General features: G+C 38.8%; 1 pseudogene; it reads right to left on the bottom strand.

Annotated features, from left to right (window-relative positions):
* Positions 1–3,885: 3,885 nt before the first annotated feature.
* On the bottom strand, positions 3,886–3,983 carry LOC121978953 (annotated as a pseudogene).
* Between the last annotated feature and the right edge of the window lie 3,575 nt (positions 3,984–7,558).

Genomic DNA, 7,558 nt, shown 5'->3' with positions numbered 1-7,558 from the left:
CGAAGCCAAAGTATGCAACTCCTTATGTAGGGAACCATGGTGACTTTAGGTCCAAGGACTGATAGTCATACTAATAGTCACATGAGAAAGTATATGACACTCATATAACGATTCATGATACTTTCTTATGGCGGGTCATTTAGTATACATTCTCCAATGCATACTCATGTGTCAACTTGATATCTAATATCCATGACTTGTGAGATTAAGTCATCGAGTTGACCTACATGCTAGTCTCATCGCATTAACATTATCCCTGAATATTAATACTTGACTATGAATGATTAAGAGTAGTGTTCTCTATATCATGTCAATATCAATTCAACCAATCGATTGATATAGATAAGAACCTTTTACTCAAGGACGCTATTATACTTAGTTATTTGACACCAATACAAATAAGTATAATAACCATAAAGAAATGCCTTTATATTTATAGGAATATGATACATCGAATCCATACAACAATCATCATATGATCATCTCTAAGGCTCTCACTAACAAGTTCTTATTTGTTCCTCTAGTTATCCTAATTTGATCCATGACTTCAAATATCAATTTCATCCAATATATTAAGATCAATGATTTTTTGAACATGAATTAGGTTTTGTAGACACATTCAAGCTAAAAAAATCACTAATCTCAATATATTGGGTCCAATTAATATTTGAAGGCATGGATATAATCAAGAGAATTAGAAAAATATATTGGAACTAATTTCATGTCATTCCAAGATTTTTATGTCCATTAACTAGTTTTCATTATATTTATTTAAAGAAAATGTCCATTCTATGATGAATCCAAGGATTCGTTGCAAATTTGGTGGATTCATCGCAAAATGAGCATTTAAAAAAAACAAAATGTCTGAAACTAGTTGATAGGCCTAGAGAGTTTGAAATGACATGAAACTAATTCCTATATAATCCTCTAATTTTTCTAATTATATTCATGCCTTCAAACATTAATTTGACTCAAAATATTGATATCAGTGATTTTTTAAAAATAAATTAATTTCGACTCATTCATGTTTAAAAGTCACTGATCTCTTTATTAGGTCAAATTAATATTTAAAGACATGAACATAATTAGGAGAATTAAAGGAACATATAGGAATTGATTTCATATTATTCTGGATTTTCTAAATCCGTCAACCAATTTCAGACATATATTTTTTTAAAAAATGCCCGTTCTGCGATAAATCCATGGATTCATCAAAAATCTGGCAACAAAGTTGACCTTGACTGGCTACGGAGGCCGCGACTATCCTTGACTGGGCACGGAAGGCCATAGTTGACCTTGGCCGGGAGTGCCTAGCCTTGACCAGCGATAGTTGTCCTTGGCTAGCCATGGTTGGCCTTGGTCGGTCGTAGGCTACCACAGGAAGCCTTAGCCGGTTGCCATCGACCGTGATTGGCCTTAGCTAGACACCGCCGGGTGTGGATGGCCAAGCCATTCATGGCTGGAAATTGCCAACAAAGGTTGGTCGGGGTTGGCCGGCTATACCCGCCCTTAATAGGGTTTGGCTGGTCTCAGCTATCCGCAGCTGGCAAGAGCTATCTGTGGTTATCCCTAATTGGTCGGTGGCCACAAGGTGTTTGCAAGAGGCTATATGTGTCTGCTGACCTTTATATTTAATTGTTGACTTTTTAATATTGTTTGTGCATGTCTATATTTGACATGTTTGGAGAGACACTTAATGTGCGTAGATTATATATGTTTCTAGATATTGATTGATACACATTCACTTGTATTTCTTGATTATAATTGATGTCATCACACTCCATTTTATCATTTTATCAACATAATTACTTGTTTTGTTCAGAGATATGATTTTTTCTTTTTTTCATTGAAAGGACATGATATGGAGTGAAAATGAACAAAGAACGCAAGGTGCACCCATTTCGGAAATCAGCATGGGTAGTCATGCCCTGAGCCACAGCCGTGCCCCTCCCTACAAAGGTGCACCAGGCAAGGCTGTGATAGGAGGCACAACCGTGCATATTCTCTAGAGGTTCACACGGTAGGGTCGTGCTAAGAGGCATAGACATGCCTCGTCATTCCAGTGAGTTACACAGCCCGGCCATGCAGCCTTTTTGGACTTGTTGTACACCCCAGCCATGCCTTGAGACATGGTCGTGTGTGTAGACAAGCAGGGGGGGTCGTGCATTGCCTATAATAGGGGAGCTTCTCCTCTTTTCTTGGAGAGGAAGTTTCCCCTTTGGTGAAGACAAACTTGGGCCATTCCACTCTATCTTCTAGTGACTTCTCAATTATCCGAGGCCATTTCCATCATACATCATCTCCAAAGTGAAGGATTGGTTCTTGAAGACATTGATTTCATCTCAGCTATGATTTCTTCTCTCTTCTTGTCGATTTGAGTTGTAGAATGCTTCCATTCATGTCTTTGAGTCTTATTTCTTTGTGTATGGAGTTGATTCTCCTTGTTCTAGGAAATAGGAAGTAGTTGTGATGTGTACTTGATGTAAACTCTATGAATATGCCTATTTCTTGTTTCTATGGCATACTTGGTTCTTGTTCGATTGAATGTGTATATGAACTTTGCTTGCTTATATGTGTTATTTAGTTGAACATATATATATATTGGTCACCATGTAGAAGAAATACTCTTGATTGTATGACCGAGAGGCCTTTCGTGACAGAAGATAATCCTTTAATCAGATATCTCAAGTATTCCCTTGAAATGGAGGCTAAATCCATACAAGGAAGACTCTAATTAGAGCTTAATAGGCTTTCCTCAATTCCGTGCTAGGAAGTGATTTGGATAAGGTTGACCATATGAATGGGGGGCCCTTGGTGAGAAAGGGTATCCCTTTAACCGAAGCTTCTACATTACCTTTCCTACTTAGTAGCATTGAATGCCAATGGAGAGAACACTCTGGAGTAATCGTCATGAGATAACATCAGTATTTATTTAGATTTCCTACGAAGTATGAACATAGAGGATTAGGGAATTAGCTATTCATATTACATCAATGAATATCACAATGAAACTAAAATCCTAGAACTACCTTCCCAAGTTAGCCTTCCTCACACAACTTTCCTCACTCTCTTCTCTCTAGCTCTCACTTTCTTTCTTGGTTACAAACCTTCCAACAATTTGATAGTCTAGATAATTCACTTTGTGAAGTCTCTAGTAGTTGCTCACCAGTTCTTATGGATTGATATCTTTTTATTACTTGATGACTTTTCTGTGCACTTACGGATTAGACGCCGGGGGCTATTGTAGAGCAACATTAGATGATTAGCATTTGGGTTAATCTAGATACCTTTTCTTTTTGTGAATATTTTCTGCACTTTTCTTTTCTTTTATTTTTACATTTTAATTTCTACATAAGAATTTTTTAATGTCACTTGTGCTCATTTATGCGAAGATTGATTACTACAGGGAATTTGCTACCTATTGATCCTGAGATTTATAGGACATTTAGAAGAAGAAGAAATATGAAAAGACAAGTAGAGGAAGAGCAAGCTCATAGAACCATGGCAAACAACCCTTGAAATACTATGTGACACCATATGTGAGAGGTCTTAGGTCTCGCATAACCAGACCATTTATTGAGGCTAATAATTTTGAAATCAAGCTGACATTCATTTTTATGATTCAACAGCACCAATTTGGGTGTGGATCCACAGAAGATCCAAACTAACACTTAGAGACATTATATGAAATATGCAGCACCATGAAGATGATTGGAGTCCCTTCTAAAGCTATCAAATTACTCATATTAGAATTCTCCCTGTGAGATTGAGCAAAGACCTGGTTGAATTCTTTGCCCGCAAATAACATTTCCTCATGGGTGTAGTATGAACAATTCTTCTTGGAGAACTTCTTTCTTTCCTCCAAGTAAAACGGCTCACATGAGAAATCTCATACCAAGTTTCATCTAGAACAATAGTGAATCCCCATACAAAGCCTGGGATAGATTCAAGGGAATGCTCAGATTATGTATGCATCATGGATTAGAGAAATGACTAGTCATCTACACTTTCTATAATGGAATCAACTATCAAACCAAAGTCTCCTTAGACTCCACAGTTGGTGGAGCATTGATAAACAAGGGACTAGATAAAGATGAAGAAATCATAGAAAGTGTAGCAATGAATCTTCACCAATGGGCATTCAAATGAAGTGGAAACCTTGTTAAAACCCCTGGGAAGTATGATGTTGATGCCTTGAGCTAATTTCTACAATGATGGACACCTTGACCAGGAAGGTTGAGTCAATGAACTTGTAAATGCTATTGTTAAATCTTGTGAAGTGTGTGGAGGAATGGACCATTCAAAAGAAGCTTGCCCACTTCGAGCCATTATTGTATTGTCATGCACCGAGGGAGTCCTTGCCAGACAAACAGACAACATCTCTCCCTTATGACAATATACAAAACCTGAATACATAGTCACACGGCTATATAAGTATGATAACCTATAACCCACACGGCTAGATCAACAATCACATAGTTGTATAATCAGCTCATATGGTTAGAACAAAAATACAACAGAAGATAATAAGATAAATATCAAGCACAAAATGACTGACTACGAGCCAGCTCAGTTTACACAATGACCACTAAAACAATCACAAAAGGAGGCATAAGGCCAAATAATAAGACCAAGTCGAATTATTACAATCCCAAGTTCATAGAATCAAAAATGCAAGTAAAGCAAAACGCAAAACTAGAAACTGTCCCCAGATGTGACATGGGACTAGCAGTTAGGGCACACTAAGCCACTAAGAATCATCTACATGTGTAACACCCACGAAAATGCCAAGCTATGCATAGGAGTATTTTTTTTAAATAAAAGAAAGAAAGAGAAAAAAGGGAAAAATAGAAACCAAAACAAAAAGAGGTGAGGTCAAGGATTGAACCTTGAACCTCCCACAAATGATAGAGTTAAATTGGAGTATAATAACCACTAGAGACATGAATGATATGTAAATAGAAAAGAATAGAAATATTAGTTAAAAGTGAGAGGATAGTTAAATAAAGGAACAAGAGAAAACCAAGTAGCTTACTTTCTCTTCCTCTTGGTTAAGAGAAGAAGCAAGCAAAAGACAAGTTGCTTGCTTCCCTCCTTCTCTCTATTTTCGTGGAATTAAAAGAGAGAAGTAAATAGGAGGGCTAAGGGGGATGAATGAAGGTATGTTCATTACAAAGGAAATAAATAGAATGGAAAGAAGGAAAGACAAGTGATTAATCTTTTTTCTCTTCTTCCTCCTTCCTTCTCCTTCTTCATTCTTCACCGAAACCAAAGGCTCTCCCCCTCCTCATTTCCAAAAGCTAAGCTAAGGTTCCTCTCCAAGAAAACTAATTTACAAGAAGGAGCCTTCAAGGTCTACCCCTTCCCAAGCAAGAGAAATCAAAGGGAGTGCTAGAAGAAGAAGCTCTCTTCTTCCTCTTCGCCTAGAGTATCTTTCTTTAAGAAAAACCACAAGCGAAAGGATGTAAGTATCCCCTCACCTGTGGTACAAGTTGCTTTTGTTTTATAAAGGAGTAGAATGCTTAAAATCTAAAGTAACAAGTTGGAACTTTCGGCCAAGTATAAAATAAAAGGAGTTGTTGGGTAGATCAAGATCTAAATAAAGCATGGCCATTATGATCTTATGATAAGTACCCTAGTATAAGAAGCTAGTAAATGTTTTCATGTTGAATGTTTGACTTAAAACCTAGATTTTTAAATATGAATTTTCGGCCAAGAATAGATGAAGGATCTAGGGAAGCTTAAAACCTAAACTAACCATGTTTGCTACATCCTTATAATATATATGCTATGTTAAGGGATTGGGTTGGTTTTGTTGGTGCAGTGAACACCAGATAATCGAACCTGAGTTTTGATTATGGTAAAGGGCTCAAAGTTAAGCTGTGGTGTTATCTAACAAGGTTCATGGAGCTTGCAGGAAAGTCCTAAGTGATACTTAGGCAAAAGTCCTAGCTGCGGCTAGGCAGGTAAAAACCCTAGGGGGTGGTAACCCTAGGTGGAGGAAAACCCTAAGGGGCGGTAACCTTAGGTCCTAGGGGGTGGTAACCCTAGGTGGAGGAAAACCCTAAGGGGCGGTAACCTTAGGTCCTAGGGGGTGGTAACCCTAGGTGGAGAAAAACCCTAGGGGGCGGTAACCCTAGGTCCTAGGGGGTGGTAACCCTAGGCGAAAAGTCCAGTCGGTCTGGAGGACCGGACTGGCATCAGGTAATCTCTCCTGAGGGGAGTAGGTGATGACGCGTTCCCCGTAGAGGGAACAGTAGGCGTCGGGTCGACCTAGGGTTTCCGGTTGGAAATCCGAAGTCAGACTCAGACAGTCCGAAGACTGTCGGTTATTCTTTACAATGTTTTATCAGATTCTAACGCTGTCTTGCAGGGTATTTGCTCGGACTAACCTTGTTTTGCAGGTGAAGAACCTGCTGGAAAAAGGTGGTCCGGGCGCTCGGGGCCAACTTTTATCCCCTGCGCGACTTCGCCACGTGGAGCATCCTGGTAGGTTGGCCACGTCACACTCCAGGCGCCCGGAAAGGATCCAGGCGCCCTGAATGTCATATAAAAAGAGGGTTGAGGTGCAGCTTCAAAACAACGATTCAACAAGCTTTCCTTCTGCTGTGTGCTGCTCAAGAAACGACTCTAAAGTGCTGTTACAGTCGCCAACGACCTAAAGCTTCAGTTATTATTTTGTTGTCGGTATTATTTCAATTCCAGTTGTACTTATTTCCTTGTACTTATTCACGATATTATAGTTGTTGCCCACCGGAAGCGATCAAGGATCGCGGGCCTTCGAGTAGGAGTCGCCTTAGGCTCCGAACGAAGTAATTCCCTGTGTCTCTGTGTTTGACTGTCTTTATTCCGCTGCTTATTACTCTATTAGTTTCACGTACGAGTTACGGATTTCGAAAAACGAAATAGCCACGAGCGTTATTCACCCCCCCTCTAGCGCTTTCGATCCATCAATTGGTATCAGAGCGTGGTCGCTTTGAATTGGTGCAACCACCATTCAAGCATTTTTCGTGGCTTTGTCGTTTATATAGGTTAAAAATATAACCTTACGCCTTTCATTTTTTCCCTCCAAAACTGTTTTTGAAAAATTAATTTTCATCTTTTCACCATTGGTTGGAATTAACAAAATATTACATTTTCAAATATTTGTAGTAATTTTTTTTAATATTATTTTAATAATATTTTAATAATATTTTATCATTTTTTTCTCAAAATTCCTGAATTGCTATTTTTATCTCTCTCCCGCATTACTAATCCAAGACTAAGTCTTGGAACAAGTTTTATTGTGTTTATTTTGCGAGATTGTCTTTCTAAGATGACCCATCAAGAAGGCTACAACACTGCTCGCCCACTGCTCTTCTCCGGAGATAATTTTGGAGATTGGAAGGGTCGGATGGAAGTGTATCTCCAGACTCACTTTGAAGTCTGGATGATCGTCAAAACCGGGCTTCAATTGCCAACTAATGGCGCCGGCAAGCCACTACCGTACGAGAACTGGGACGCGAACCTTATCAAAAAGGTAGAAGCAAACGCAAAAGCAACGTATACACTTCAGTGT

Source organism: Zingiber officinale, chromosome 4B (assembly GCF_018446385.1).
Source record: "Zingiber officinale cultivar Zhangliang chromosome 4B, Zo_v1.1, whole genome shotgun sequence".
Classification (NCBI taxonomy): Eukaryota; Viridiplantae; Streptophyta; class Magnoliopsida; order Zingiberales; family Zingiberaceae; genus Zingiber; species Zingiber officinale.
Note: the sequence above shows the minus strand (reverse complement) of the source record. Positions and strands in the feature narration are given on the sequence as shown.